Source organism: Podarcis bocagei, assembly GCF_964188305.1.
Source record: "Podarcis bocagei genome assembly, chromosome: 9".
Lineage (NCBI taxonomy): Eukaryota > Metazoa > Chordata > Lepidosauria > Squamata > Lacertidae > Podarcis > Podarcis bocagei.
Genome location: NC_138134.1, coordinates 51,434,317 through 51,450,922, shown reverse-complemented (window position 1 = coordinate 51,450,922; position 16,606 = coordinate 51,434,317). Strand labels below are relative to the sequence as shown.

The following is a 16,606-nucleotide window of genomic DNA, read 5'->3' as shown; positions in this document are numbered from 1 at the left end:
ATTGTGTAATTTTTTATATGTTGTAAGCAGCCTTGAGCATGGTTTTAACTTTGGAAAGCCGGTGTACAAATAAAATGATTGAAATATTGATGTTTCAGAATTGTAGTCTAATATAGCAATATAGGCACATTCATGTTGCTATCTCTCTCCCCCATCACAAATGTGAAGCTATATAAAATGTTTCTATAATTCATTTGCCAGATTTTTTTATTCTTTGCAGGTGTGAAATGCTTTGCACTTGTAAAAATTATCTGCCACATGATAAGAAAAAGAGAGCATATATTACCTAGGGCTGGTCAAAGAGTTTGTGTAAATATTATTTACACCAACTGTTTCTGGTTAATGGAAATCCAGACTTTATATACAATCTTTTAAAATGTTTGGTGCTTCAATTTTACTGGAAGTAAGGGAAGGATAATTGATGCCAAATGCTCTTTTATTGTCTCCCACATGGCAGAATCAAGCTATTCAGTGGATCATTGAAGTGTGCCCAGGCATTGCGCCAGATCATCAGGAAGCAAGGTCATATGCGATGAACACACAGTGCTTGAAACAGAAATAGCATGTATCAGGACTTCGAAGAGGGCTTTCATTCCACTTTCATCAGATTAAATCAAGAAACTGGATTTTCATGGGGGGGGGGGGCTGAGCCTCCAAAATATATACAAATCTCTCTATCCTTGCAAAGAACACAAATGAGATTTATGAATATGCAGCACTAGATAACATGATTACAGGCTGGTATCATTTCAAAGAGCCTCCCAGCTCTTGTGTAAACCAAAGATTATCACAAGCACCAGCTCAGCTATTTGATTCCCCGTGGAGCACTAATGTCATTTATACATGTCAGATTCCAGGAAGAACCTAGCCATTATAGAAGAAACTGTATCTTTTGCACCTTAACTACATCAACTCTTGTCATATTATTTTCTGGTCAGTAAATCCAGACCGGTAACCTATTATTCAGCTTTCACAAACATCTGCTTTGCAAAGCCAATGTTGAAAGATTGTAAGAAGGAAAAAAATGGCCACTATGCAATAGCCTAAGCAAGGATTTGGGAATAGAACATAAGAACCTGCTGAATTGGGCCCATGCTCCATCTAGTCCGGCATCTTCTCACGGTGGCCAACCAGATGCCTGTGGCTAACCCACAAGCAGGATTTGAGAACAAGAGCCCCATCTGTGGTTTCCAGCAACTGGCTTTCAGAAGCATTACTGTCTCTGATCATGGAGGCAAAGAATAGCCACCATGGCTAGTAGCCATTGATAGTCCTCTCCTCCATGAATCTCTTTAATCTTCTTTTAAAGCCATCTAGGTGGGTGGCCATCACTGCCTCCTTTGGGGACGCGTTCCATAGTTTGACTATGTGCTGCATGAAGATTTAGGTGCTTTCATGCTTCTATGAAGACATCTGTTCCACACTGATAATATGAAACTACTTTTGTGGTGTTAAGAGTTTTTTAGGCACCATGTGATGCATTTTCTGAACGACTGGGGATTTAGAATGAGCAGGTGGCATTTTGTTCCACCAATTGCTATTGTTTTCCTTCCACCAAAACACCCACAAAGGAATCTCCCAAGCAAAGTATTTAAATGGTATTCCATTTGCAACTCCAATTGCTCCAAAGGTTTTATGAATGGAGTCCATTTATCAATTCACCAAAGCCATTTGTCAGAACCATGTCACTTGTATAATTGTGACACCTTTCTCAATTCCCCAGGCTTCGGGGAATGAGGACAGTATACTGGAATGCACTGGGTGGTTGCATCTCAGCCCCCTAGCATTATACTGTGGCGTACAAAAGGTCCCATATTGTCTGCCATGCTCTGTAACATCTTGCTAAAGCCATTGAGAGTAGCTATTAAGGGATTCAGAGTATAGTGTTGTCAATATGCTGATGGCACCCAGCTCTACTTCACTGATACATCTAAATCAGGTGTGGCTGTGCAATTCTTGGATCAGTGCCTGATAGCAGTGGAGGGATGGGTGAGGGCTAACATTGCATGTTGACAAGATGGATGTTCTGTGATCATTTCTTGATTCCAGGACTTAAGCAGTCTGCTTGTTCTGGGTGCTTCTCTGCATTCCTTCTGAAGGATCGGGTTTATATTGGGGTGGGGTGTTGTTGGAGGACCAGAGAGCTGCATTGGCCAAGGGTGCCTATTGTTGTTGTTGTTGTTGTTTAGTCGTGTCCGACTCTTCGTGACCCCATGGACCAGAGCACGCCAGGCACTTCTGTCTTCCACTGCCTCCCGCAGTTTGGTCAAACTCATGCTGGTAGCTTCGAGAACACTATCCAACCATCTCGTCCTCTGTCGTCCCCTTCTCCTTGTGCCCTCCATCTTTCTCAACATCAGGGTCTTTTCCAGGGAGTCTTCTCTTCTCATGAGGTGGCCAAAGTATTGGAGCCTCAGCTTCAGGATCTGTCCTTCCAGTGAGCACTCAGGGTTAATTTCCTTAAGAATGGAAGAATGGATCCTTCATGGATCACTGCCTTGCTGTGGCGAAGGGGCTTGAATAACTCAGAGAAGCTATGAACTAAGCCGAGCAGGGCACCCAAGATTAACAGATCATAGTGGAGAGTTTTGACCAAACGTGATCCACCTGGAGAAGGAACCGGCAAGCCACTCCAGTATCCCTGCCAAGAAAACTCCATGGACAAAGACAACAGGCATATAAGGGTGCCTATTAGCATTTGCTTAATACCTTATGGCTGTTTCTGGACAGGGAGAGTCTGGCCATAGCACCCCCAGGCACTGGTGACCTTGAAATTGGACTACTGTAATGCACTCTGTGTGGAGCTTCCTTTGAAGTTGGTCCAGAAATTTCAGCTGATGCAAAATTCAGTCACTACGTTGTTGAGTGGTGCAACTTATCACAATCACGCCACCTCTTTGCTGAAACCGCTGCACTGACTGCCCATAGGATAAGAGACTGCATGTAGTATCTTATCAAGAGGTCCATTTTGCACAAGACAGGAATCAAGGCTTTCGTGTTGTAGCACCTACCCTTTGGAATTCCCTCCTGTTAAAATATCAGAAGGCAGTGCTTCTGCCCCCTTTTCAGCACCTACTGAAGACCTTCCCCTTGCAGCAAGTTTTCTAAGTAGAGATTTTTCTTAATCTGCATCTGTAATAGCATTGTTTTTAGGTGTTTCAACTGTTTTATTGCTTGCGTGTTTGCCAGCCTCGGCTCCTTTGGGAGGAAGGATGGGGTATATAGTTAAATAATAATTTTTTTAAAAGGAATATGAACAAAACAACTTGGGATGCAGTTACCTGAGGGAGCACTTTCCCCCATACTAAGCTACACACTCACTCAGATTTCAAAGAAGGCTGCCCTCATTTTTCCATAGCTTGCTGAAATTGATTTTGCAGAAACCAAGGAAAGGACATTTTCTGTGCAGCAACCAGCCTTTGGAATCATCTCCCCTCTGAAACAAGGCAAGTGCCAAACTTGATGTGTTTTTTGCTTCTGTTAAGAACTTGCCTTTTCACCCAAGCATTTTTGCCAAGCTTTTACTGTGACTTACTGTGGATGTTGCGTTTACTGTTTTCAATGTGTTAATTTTTATTTAGAATGCATTTATATTGTTGTGAACCAGCCTGGATTATTATTATTTCAAAATGATGCTTGTAGAGTTAATGATCTTGTAGAGATTTTTGCTGAGATGCTTACAATGATTTGAATTGCTTTGAATGCTCTAGAATGCTGCACAAGTGGTCAAGATCATTCTTGACATTTGATTCTACATACAGGCTGCAATCCTATACGCACTTACTTGGGAGTAAGTCACAAGAAACTCAGCTAGGCTGAGGACAGATGTGCACAGAATTGATTTGTTAGTCAAAGAGAGGCAATATATTGCTTCAAATAATTTTGTGGGTGTGGAGTGTCATTTTCTTCACCACAACTCTCTTTCCACAACCCCTAAAGCTAGTGATAATATATTATTGCTTTTAATTTCATTGCAGTTCCTGCTTCCCAGTCACAGGCGTTGTCAAACACTTGTCACTTTGCACTAAGGCAGCAGAAAACATTCAAAGCACATCTTGAATCCAATCAGCTTTCGCTGTTGAAAGGTTCTGCACACATGGACACAGGATATTTATACAGGTGCAAATTTTACAAATGTGCTGCTTCCTCACCCAGAAGGAAGCCATTAGGGTTTAGAAGGAGGAGGCCAGACTTACTCTTGCACACATAAGTGGGTTTCTTTTTAAAAAGAGCGGGGGGTGACATAATCCAGTCATAGCTGAGCACCTTAAAGATACAGTGACTTCAGTGGTAAAGTTAAGAGCATCAATGGGACTTCGCAGTGTTTGACTTTTGCTAGGTGGTGCCCAGCTTCTTTAGGGATAGCTATGTAGTATTTTACGACAAAATTATAATCTGTAGCCTAGAAAAGTTGTTTTCTTGCTCTGTAGAATACAAAATAAATTTGGACCTTGTATTAGAACAGATGACACACTGCTTTTAATAGGAAAAACAGAAATGCTATTTTCTGTCTCATTTCTTACTTCCTTTACAAAATACATGTGGTTGTTGTACTCAGGTATGGCAAAAGCACGACAAATTATGACTCCAGTAAAGTCAGCGGCTGATCTTCTATGAAGCTGAAGGTGTTGTCTGTTTACCTAACTATTCAATGTGTGCGTTCTTGCTGATAGTCTGTTTGTAGCCCTTTTGGGATACTTTTGGGATAGACATTCTTAAAACTTTCAGACCCTCACTGTTTTCTCAGGGAAGACATTTATATTCAAGATCTATTTCTGCTTTGCATTTTTTCTGTTTATCTAACCAAGTATGTCTGGATGTTTAAGTAAACAGAATCTTAGGGATTTGTCAGTTCTGGAAAATTAAAAAAAGACTTTATATTTCCAAGCAGGACATTTTGCTATGGAACAAACAGGTCTGGAAGGCCTCTGAAACACTTAAGCCCATTTAAATTTAATTCCATGATGTGAGATTAGCTGCTGCTTACAGCCACTGATCCAGTTATATCCTGCCTTTTTGGTGGTATTTGCATGTGTGTTAAATGCCACAAAAATATAGTGTGTGTATTCTATAAATGCAAAATTATTACATGAAACAGACTTTCAATGTTTATGAATGCATAGACTGGAAAAAGTTGCTCAGACACTAGATCTAATTTTCAGAAATGAAAATGATGTAATAATAATATTAGTTGTAAACACATTTTTAAAAAGAATAACCATAGAACCATTGCTAGTGAGTGATATTGGTTTGGGGGGGGGGGGGAAGCAAAACATGTGCAGCATATAGATATGAAGCCATGGATGGTACAAAATCCCCTCCAGGAAGCTTGTGGAGCCAATATCCCAGGAATTCCTTTTGAAGCTAGGAATGTTCAATAATACCCTTTTGTCTGGGGGCTTATAGCTCTAAATATCTCAGATTTAACTTAAGCAAAGAATAAAGATCACCCCTGCTAAAGGAACTCTTTCCATGTGATTTGGAAAGTGATGTCTGTCGTTTTGCCCACTATCCCTCCACAAAGGATGGGTGGAACAATGATGGCAGCCAATATGTCTGAGATTGGAAGAGCTAATGAATAGGTGGAATGTGTCGTTCCCCTTTTGTGGCATGTTAGATGGGCTCATCCAGTTGTTGTTGTTGTTGTTATTTTATTATTACATCATCATCATCATCATTTATACTCTGCCCATAAAGCTGGGTTTGCCCAGTCGCTCCGGGCGACTCCCAACAGATTAAACACAAAATAAAACTTCAGATATTAAAAACTTCCCTAAGCAAAGGTTCTTCTCTCAGATAGTTCCATTCTGCAATAGGGCACAGTTTGAGCGGGCCTCCATGCTACTAGCATAAAGTTCAATTCAGTTCTGCATTTTGCTTTACCAACCCCCATTGATTCTTACCAAGTGAGCAGAGCTGTCGCAATAGTCCCTTTTTACCCTTTAATATGGGTGCATCTGGACAAATGCTTAAGGGCTGTGACATTTGCACTCCACATATGGCCAAATATCTCAATGGAAAAGAGATCACAAGGCTCCAAAGGTCAGTAAGGTGCTTGCCAGTAAATACCTATCATAGTAACTCGCACTGTTATCCAACTGACTCCCAAATTGCTCTCCTTGACACTCCCTCCAGTTCAGCCCATGGTAAAAATTCCCACAATTTGGCAGTAAGGCAGCAAAGCAGTAACAAGGACAGCAGCCATTCCTCAACAGCGAGGCCAAGTGGGAGGGTCTTGTCAGTGGCGTAGCGTGGGTTGTCAGCACCCGGGGCAAGGCAAGTAATTTGCGCCCCCTAACCCGTGGATTTGCGCCCCCTAACCCGTGGATTTGCGCCCCCTAACCCTAACCCCCAGATGTTGCGCCCGGTGCAGCCGGGCCCCCCTGCATCCCCCCACGCTACGCCACTGGGTCTTGTTGTCTGTACAGCCCAGGACCTCTATACACCCTGCCCGGCCTTGCACTCACTGCATTGCTGCTATTGCAGTGGCTAGACGTCACCCCCCCAAAGTGCACTCCATTGCCACTCAAGGCCGATGGATGCCAACAGAAACAGAAACCCATTTTAATTTTTCATACTTATCTCCTGCCATTCAATTCAAGAATTCCCATTTCAGTTACTGTTTTCATGCTCTTCTGTTTATTTTACCGATAGCCCACCTTCTATTAATTGACACCTTGCATACCCGGCACCACTTATACGAGCGATTCCATGAACTTGACCCGGTTATTCAGGAGTTCCAGAGGATTAGCAACATTTGCGTTACATTCCTTTGAACTTCCTTTGAATAAAGGATGGGCTGCTAAACAGGAGTTAGTATTCTAGTAAAAGTAATGAAAAAGGTGGGCCAGGGATCTGCAAAAGTCATGTGAAACCAGATGGCAGCCTTCTGTTACAACAGGGAATTGCTGATGATAATGCCCAGGGCTCGGATCACTTTGGTATGCATTCATCTTGATTGTCTTATTCATTTCCAGTTGCTAAAGTGGCTTCGAATTCAATTATTGTTACCTCATTCTGACAGATCACAGAATAAAGCAGTTATGGTATTCTTCTGTATCTGCTTCTAAAACACACAGGAAGAGTCTGCATTTGAGTAACCATCTGATAGAATAATAGAATTGTATAGTTGGAAGAAACACCAAACTACAACTAATCCAGAATGCAGCAGCTAGACAGGTGACTGGGAGTGGCTGCCGGGACCACATAACACTGGTCCTGAAAGACCTGTACCAGTATGTTTCCGAGCACAATTCAAAGTATTGGTGCTGACCTTTAAAGCAGTGTTTCCCAACCTTTTTTGGGCAAAGGCACACTTGTTTGATGAAAAAAATCTCGAGGCACACCACCATTACAGCCCCGTGACGTCAGCGCGCAGCGTCACGCCGGGAGGGACGCACGAAAGTGTAAGTTTCAATTTTTTCCCCTCCCCCTTGCCGGGGAACCTCCAAGCTTTGGGGTGGGGGGGGGAGGAGGCAGCAAAGCGAGGCAGGAAGGAGAGCACGGCTTGGCTGGGTGAGCTTTGGCAGGGGCAGGGAATGAGAGCCGCGAGGCGGGCGCTGCGGACGGAGGCGCTGCCCGCCGAGCTCGCAGGCAGCCAGGCAGGCAGACGGCGAGAGCCCCGCGCTGGGCGGCCTCTCCTCGCCGCCGCCACCCCGCCTCTCGCTGCCCGACTCGCCCGCCTCCCTCCAGGCAACATCTCACGGCACACCAGGCAACATCTCGCGGCACACTAGTGTGCCGCGGAACACTGGTTGGGAAACACTGCTTTAAAGCCCTTAATGGCCTCAGTCCAGTAACCTAAAGGAGCATCACCACCCCCATCGTTCAGCCCGGAGACTGAGGTCCACCTCCAAGGGCCTTCTGGAGATTCTCTCCCTGCGATAAGTGAGGTTACAGGGAACCAGACAAAGGGCCTTTTCAGTAGTTGTGCCCACCCTGTGGAACACCCGACCTTCAGATGTCAAGGAATTAAACAACTATCTGACATTTAGTAGACATCTGAAGGCAGCCCTGTTTAGGGAAGTTTTTAATATTCAATGTTTTATTGTGCTTTTAATATTCTGCTGGGAGCCACCCACAGTGGCTGAGGAAACCCAACCAGATGGGCAGGGTATAAATAATAAGTGATTATGATTATGATTATACAAAGGTCATCTAAAGCACCCCACCTCCAAAGCTCTTGGACCTGACATGGTATATCTGGGACAAAAACGTGAATTATTCATTTCCAACAACAATTAGTTTGACAAATATGTGTTTGAGAAATCTGAGCTCTCTTCCCCTACTCTAAACAAATACAAATGACATTCAAGATTCATGCTGAACTTTATGAGCCTACTGAATCAAAGAGACGTATGGCCAAATTGCTTTGCACTATAAATGCACATTTTTTTAAAAAAAAAGTATGCATAAATTGTGTGTTAACATAGAACACTTGAGTCTCATAAGGCTGCTTTTATCTGCTGTTTCACAACACGATGGGCACTTGCAGACCAGCAAGCGCTGAGGTTTCATAACATGCAAATTATTGTCTGAATTGCATTTCAATCCAACATGATTTTTTTATTTAAAAAAAAATACAAAAAATAACCACATTCACATACATTGTTAAAAGAGCCGCTGAGCGGGTAGCTCATGTGAATTCTCATGAGCAAATAACACATCCAGTTCAGATAACGAACACAAAAAGATCCCTGCTGGATCACATCCACTGTGCCCATCAGTATCGTGTTTTCTGCAGTGGCCAATGAGATGCTTCTGAGAAGCCGACAAGCAGGATATAAAGGCTCTTACTCCCTACTGTGGTTGCTCCCAAAAGCTGCTATCCATAGATATGCTGCCTCTGAAACCTGGCCCAATCACTTCATACCATTAAAAAGGGCCCTTGCAATGGACTGTTCAGCGGTTAGCGTGACAAGGCGGTAGGATGGTACTCGCCAATTCCGCAGTTAATTCGGCGGTATGTTTTTCACTGTCACTACCCTCTAATATGGTACAGTTGGAAATCAATTAAGCAAGGCAGCTATTCGCCACTAACATGCCAACGGATAGATTTTCCTCGGATACAGGAGATCCAGATTGCATCTCAAGAGGCACATTCATTACTGTCACTTGTTTGTCAGCAGTCTCCTATGATAAATGGGCAAGATCCTCCACATTTGGATACATCTTACATCACACACAGCCCTCTTTTCTTCCATCTGTTTTCATTGGTGCTGCAGACCAAACTGTTCCACTTCGTGTACCTTGTCAGGCGGCAGCGGCGGGCTTTATTAACATGCTTCTTCATGAGCTCCAGTTAGAACAATACTGAAACCTTTCAGACTACCTAAGCGTGATGAAAATGAAGATGTAAAAAGAAGCAGCTGAAAGGATGATTGAGTGGAAATGCAATATGAGACACACGAGGAGGTAAGTCAAGTGAAGTGTGATGCAGTTACGGAAAAGACCCTTTGCTCTTATGACTCATCCATTGAGAAAGTCTGTCACACTGTCTTTCTGCACAGTGACCACATGCTTCGTCCTCAGTGGGCCAGGCAGGGAAAGGAGATCAAGGAAGCACTGGGAAGCACTAGGATTTTGACCTTCTGCAAGGCATTTTGAAGAACATGAATTTACCACAATTATGCCTAAATCAATGAGAAATGTGGAACGTGAGCAGCATGCCCATTTCCTATCATATTTGAGGATAGGCTGTAAACTGGGCAAAGGCCTTTGATAACCGCCAAGCCACTACACTCCCTGCTGGCTACCACATCCTGGTTCCAAACGCCACCACGATTCATCTGCTGCTTGGTTTGGTTTCACATTTTGCAGCCTGAGACAAAGGACAAGATCATGGCCCCCGTCAGTATCATGTACAGAGGTGGAGTGGGCAGGCAGCCAAGTCTTAGTTCAATGCTGGTGATGGGATAGCATCCTCTAGCACACCTGAAGCAGCAAGGCCAGATTAGGCGGCCCGAAAGAGGCCATGTGGCAGAATAGCCAGAGACAGCTACAGCTATACCTGAACTATCAGTCTTTTGAAACAATTGCCTCATTCTACCTTTTATAGGGCAGGCCTTGCATGGCTATTGTGCAGTTTTACACACTGCGATGCTGGACAACAGGAAGCACATTATCCCAGGCACAATCTCAACCATCAATAGGACGACACAGTTCTGGAAGCCTGGTTCATATTTTTCTGTAGTCAAGATTGAGAAAGCCTTCCAATGAACCATGTAGAAAATAGCAAGACAGAACGAAGTGTTCTATCAGGAATATACTACAACACCAAAACAATCACAGACTTATTTTCAGCAAAGGCTTCTTGAATGATGAATTGATAAGAGAACATTTTCTAATTAGGAAAATGAAGAATGATTTAAGTACTTTTGTAAATCATCCTAGTAGATGAACATAAAACATAATGAAACCATTCCTTTTTTTCAGATGGGTACCCTAAAAGATGCAGCCTCAGGTATAAAATGCATTCATGAGGGGCAAGGGATCTATTCTTATGTATGTAAAAAAAGCCAAGGCTATGTAATGTGTATATATTTTCTAACTTCTTGAATGGAGCTTGAGCTGTGCTTATCAATTTAGTCACAAAATCAACAACAGCTGTGGATTCACCTACACCAAATCAGAAAGAGAATATATAAACCCAAGGAGCCATCTGTGATGCATTTTTTTTTTTTTTTTTTTTTTGCTTCAGGGGGAAAGTATATTTTTGTGGTTCTGGTTTTTCTCAAAATGTTATCAAGGAGGGATAGTGGGTGGAGAAAGATCAGCCAAGGCCAGCTGCATTATCTAGCTTTGCTTTTTTCAATAAGCAAAGTCTGTTACCACAACCATTTGGAGCAGACACAGGAGCTACACAAGTCCAGCCTGGCCCTGCTCTGAACTGGTTTTGGGAAGACATGTCTGACTACAGAGGTTCCTCCTTCTTTTTCACAGAGAACCACGACAGCCAATTTGACGGAGAAAGAAATGGCGTCCTTGTAGTCCTAAAGGTAGACTTAATATATCCTCCAGCGGCGTAGCGTGAGTTGTCAGCACCCGGGGCAAGGCAAGTAATTTGCGCCCCCTAACCCGGGGCAAGGCAAGTAATTTGTGCCCCCCCTAACCCCTAACCTGCCGGTCTGAGGCGAGTTGCCACTGGCGCTGCCGCCCAAACGACGCCGCTTGCCCGGAGGAGGAGGGGGGCAGAGAGGCGAGGAAAATGCAACATGGCCCAGCAGCTGCAGCAGCAGCGGCGGAGGCGGGGCTGTGAGGAGGGGCTGCCTGGCACGTCCTCCGCGGCCCTGACGCGCGGGGACTGCGACGAGCGCTGAGAGCCGCTGCCTGCCAGACGCCTTCAGCCCGGGCGCGCGCGCAGCTCGTCGGTTCCGCGAGACATGGGGCTCTGCTACAGCCTGCGCCCGAGGCTCTTCGGCGACTCCGGAGGCAGCGCGTGCGCGCCCCCAGATGTTGCGCCCGGTGCGGCCGGCCCCCCTTGCACCCCCCACGCTACGCCACTGATATCCTCTCCTGCTTTAATGAGCACCTAGCTCAAAACAAGGAAGTAAATACATATTGCAGGCCTTGACTTGAGTGTCCATAGAAGACTAAAAAGAATAATGAAAGCTGTTACACGAACTCACATATAAAAACAAAGGAGTTGAAAATGCATTATCAGGCCTTGTTGAAATCATCTCCATTTCCAGAGAGAGGAAAAAGAAGAGGAATGTGAACTCTCATTTTTTCATTGCCGTGCAATGCAGGTGAGGTGCTGCTTCAAACACATCTTTGCCTTGGTCTCTCAGCTAACTTTCACACCTCAGGCCACCACAAGCTGGTTTTGCTTGACCCTTGACTCGGGCTCCACAATGAAATTCAGAAGGTCCTTTGAGGGCAGTGTGCTTTCAAACTGCTGCCATATCCTGACTGAGGTGGTGTAGTAGATCCCTTTTAATTTCTTGCAGAGGAGGAGAATAAAGTTGCTAGCCTCTGGTAGTCATGGCATTCACTAACATGAATCAGTTTTAAAGGAAAGTGAGAAGAATGATCACAAGAACCAGTTTACCTGCGGAGCTCTCCACTGGCCATTAAGCTCCAAGATATAAAAGGGCAGAAATTTTCATCACATTCCTTCCCACCACTGAAGGAGATATTGACAGGGGAAAGAGTGCCTACACTGCACTCCTCCTTGGTTCCTCTTTCTAAAAACAGTCCATTTTAGAGCCAGCTACCTGTCGAATCTCCACCCAGCCTCACTTAGATTTGCTTTTACTGAGCTGCATTTTCAAGCTATGCCTTCCACCGTCTTAGATGGACGATATAACAGGGTACCATACAGAGACAGACTCTGTGTATGTGGGCAACTGCAAGTGGAAGACATCTTGCACTATTTGCTATATTGCCCACTATACATGGACCCAGGAGGCAATTTCTCACCTTACCATCCATGCAGGAAAGATGTCTCTCCCTGGCAGAGAAGGCCATATGGCTTCTTAGTGATGTAAATGCTTCAGTGACTCATAAAGTCACCCTTTTTGCTTTGGCGGCCAAAAAGATCAGAAAGAAAACCCTGGACATATAGCAGTGAACTGCAAGGGAGACACAGAGATCTAAATAGAGACCATTATTTGTGGCACTACACCCCTCTTGCTTGTATTTATTTTTGATTCAGATTTGTCATGGCCAATGGCTAGTTCAATAAAGTTATTTGGATTGGATTGGATTGATTGGGGGAGTCCAGGTTCAGAACAAGTGGTTGGAGAACAACCTGACCATGCATTCAGAAATATTAAAAGGACAACACTCGTTGGACTATGCATGGTTCTGAACCCAAAGAAAGGTTACAGGTTCAATCCCTGGAAATCTTGCTGAAACCATGGAGAGGTGGCTAATACTGAGCTAAATGGGACAATGGTTTGACTTGGAATATTGGCAAATTGCTATGTTAAGATATAGAAGGACTGCCAGAACAAGATGATTACTGGACCTGAAAGATGACCCATTCTACAAAATACCTGCTACATATGTATACTGATATTATGATCACTAATGGATTGAGGCTTCTTTATTCTCATATGTTATATTTACAAGTTGTGGCATGCATGTGACACAGAAAACAAAGGTAAAAACTCCCAACCCTGACACCAGAATGTATTATTCTGTTCCCAAACAGATATATTTCAGGCTGTAATATTTGTCTGTTCAGTTTATTGGAAAAATAGAACTGAGAGAGTTAAAAGTGATCAAGGTCCACAGTAACCTGTTAATCCTGACAGAATGCTGCTACAGAACCTGCTTCAAATTTTCCTCCAGTTGTGTTTGAACAGCTGTTTAAACTGGAAATGAGATTGTGGATTTGAAAACCACACAGCCTCTTTCCTCAGAGAAGAAAAACAATCCCATTATTCAAGAACCTTCTTTCAGGAAAGTCCACAGTCTCTGCCTACTGATTTTTGATCTTTGGATTTTTGCAAATAGTGCAGGCATATTTCCACTGTTCAGAATCCAAAGGGAATTTATAGCCCCCTTTCTCTCAGTATATAACTATAGTGTGGTATCCAATGTTAGACTCAGAGCAAACCCTGTGAAATCAATGGACTTAAAATTACCTGTCTGTCAATTTCATTGGGGCTCCTGTATGACTAACTTGGAATATCACCCACAGATATGTCAATGTCACATGAACAAACCGAGCACCGTTTATTTAGTTAGTTCTTTCCACAGTGGACTCGTTTCTTAATTTTATTCAGTGCTTTCCTGAATGAACACTTTCCCTTTTGTACCACTCGAGTACTTGCGGGCAGCACGTAAGAAAGGCAACACTACAAGCTGTAGCAGGGGCCTGCCACATAATAAAATACAGTTTTCTTTGAATAAAAACGTGAAGCCTCTGCACTTAAGCATTCATTGGTTTGCCTTATGAAGCAAGGCCTCCTCTCACACAGCGCTGCTCTTTCCAGCACCCATTTGACAGTTGTGATGCTTGCTTGCTGGCACCTACTCAAGTCTCTTCAGCATCAGGAAAGAGTTTTATTTTCCCAGGCCCTAACTCAGTGGCAGAATCCATCCTTTGCACACAGAACAACTCAGGTTCATCTTCATGTAGGGCTGGGGAAAGAACCCTGTTTGAAATCCTGCTGAGATTCTCCCAGCCAGTGCAGAAAAAAAACTGCATTAGATGGGCCAATAGTCTGTGACTTCTATAAGGCACCTTCCTAAATGTTGGCTGGGGTGAGTTTTTATCTTGTGGTTTTAGCTTATCTGTTTCAAATCTTGCTGTTTCTAATCCTACTATTTACTGCTTTTGATTTTATGTTACTAATTGCTTTATCGTGTATTGCTGGCTGCCCTGAAAGCAATTCTTACTGGCAGGATATTTTTAAAAAGAAAAGAAATGAATGAATGAATGCATAAAATATCATGTTACCAATTATCCCATTAACTGCGCTGGACCAATGCTCTTGTAAAGGAATCAATTAAAGTGGGAAGTTATCCCGTGGCTGCTACAAAATTGTTATATGACGAGCCTTGCGTGTACCCAAGAGATTGTGTTCAGTGTTAAGTTTGTAAAGAAGCTGTAGCTGTGTTTAAAATTATGAAAGATTTGGAGTGCAAAAGTACATTGTCTGTCATGGACGCACTCCTATGAAGGAAGGATTCTCATCATCAAGTCTGCCACACTGACAGACGCTGCTTTCGGGCATTGATTGGTGTGATCATGGCACATTTTTCAGCTGCCTTGTTTGCACGAAACATTGCAGAGGCACAGTGACTGTAAACATGATCACAGCCGGTGATGTACTTCTTCCTCGATAACGGTTATATCCACAGAGCTACCTAAAGCATTTTGTAGAACTGGTCCTCAAAGGGACAAAAGAAACAGTGTGTCCTATGTTCCATAGATATGCGCCCCTTTAAAAATGCTTCATTTCAGTTCAGGCAAACCTAGTCTTTTGCCTGGCTTCTTTCAGCTGCAGTCTCTAGTGTGGCCTCAGAACTTCACACACTATAAATCTCTTTGAAAGGAAATATGCATCAAAGCAGTTCACTCAGTTGTCTCTCCATGTTAGCCATTTCCCCAAACATTAAATGTATCCAGGTTTTCACTTTGCCTCCTTCCTCTCCCCCATACTGTTGGTGCCTTGCTGATCTCAGGGTAGCTAATCTCATGCCAGAGCCAGATCACGAGGCACAGGAATGTAGTCTCACCTACTTCAGATAGAATCTGCGGTGGGAACTGGGAGTATCTGGGCTTCTCTCTATCTCTGTCATTCTAGGTGGCTGTTCCCTTCTTGTGTTCTTTTGTCGCTGAAGGGTGATGATAAGAGTTCATGTCATGCAAAGTCTCTGAGCTCACTTTTTTGTAACCCGAGACATAACCAAGGGTTAACCATCACCTCAATTGCCTGAAAGATGAATGTCACATGAGCAGAACTAACAAGAAACAGGGAAAGTGACACTTAATGTGTCACTTAACACTCAATACTGCATTAACTACTGAGTTGTAAGATGGTGGGGGAGGAAGAGAGAAAAGTGCCCTTGTTTGCTTCTTCTACATTTGAAATTAAAAGACCAAGTAAAAAGGGGAACATTTTGATTTGCAATAAATTCTCACTCATGAAGGTGACCTTCTCATGACAGAAAGCGGGAAAAACTTTGACTATGCCAAAGGCATCCCTGCCTTATTAAACCACATCTGGGAGCATACCTTCGACCTCCAGCATCATTTAATGAAATAGAGAGGACAATAAAGGAACATCAAACCAGACTCTGCCACAAATTCAATGATAACAGGTTAGAACTTAATGAGAGAGGCCCGGCCACCACCTAAGCCAAAGTGTGTAAGTTGTCCTAGGAGTACTTGCAGGGTTGTTGATTTATGGTAAACCAGAATTTCCCTTTGGAATTGGCCATCTCTAGGGTATTAGAAAGGTTCCTCCTGAATGCTGCCTCTATGGAGGAGTGGCCAGCCTTGGAATAATCAGTGCAGGGGTAGTCAAGGGGTAGTTGTGTCCTTCTACCAGCCCCAGCCAACATGGCTAATGGTCATGGATGATAGGAGTTATAGTCCACAATATCTAGAGAGCATCAATTTGGCTACCATTGGTTTAGTGGAAAATTATCAAAGAAAACCCCACTGAAGGCCTTTGTGTTCTTTTTCTTTCAGAGTCTATGAGTTGTACTACCTCCAGTATCAAGAGGCTGCATGCCTCTGAGCACCAGTCAGAAGATTGCTATGGTCCTCATGTCCTGCTGGTGGTCTTCCCACCAGCATACGGTTGACCATTATGAGAACGTGATGCTGAATTAATTGGGCATAGCATCTTTCTTATATTCTTAAATAAACCTTTTTAAAGCATTTGTCAATTACACTTTTAATTAGTGATGCATACTCTTTGTGGAACGTCTGGATTGTGTGTAAGTGTTTGTTTCTTGTGATTTTTATTTCCATGTTTACAAAACACACACATGTTTTACTGTAAGAGTGACTTATGAAGTATACAATATGCAATCTCTTCCTTTCTCTGGCTTTCTGTCTGAATAGTCCATTTCGTTGTGTTCATTGTACAGCCGCAGAACTGATACTTCAGGCTTCACGGAGCTCCATGGCTTTGCACTAGCA

At 43.5% G+C, this 16,606-nt stretch overlaps 1 long non-coding RNA gene across 2 annotated transcripts; it reads left to right on the top strand.

The window, feature by feature from the left end:
• Positions 1 to 2,975: 2,975 nt before the first annotated feature.
• Positions 2,976 to 16,355, top strand: LOC308594781. Of its 2 annotated transcripts, XR_014011603.1 has the most exons (3): positions 2,976 to 3,446; positions 9,225 to 9,414; positions 16,151 to 16,355. It is a non-coding gene; the product is annotated as an uncharacterized lncRNA (long non-coding RNA). The 2 variants fall into 2 exon arrangements; XR_014011604.1 differs by lacking the exons at positions 2,976 to 3,446; positions 9,225 to 9,414 and adding an exon at positions 11,511 to 14,214.
• The last annotated feature ends 251 nt before the right edge of the window (positions 16,356 to 16,606 follow it).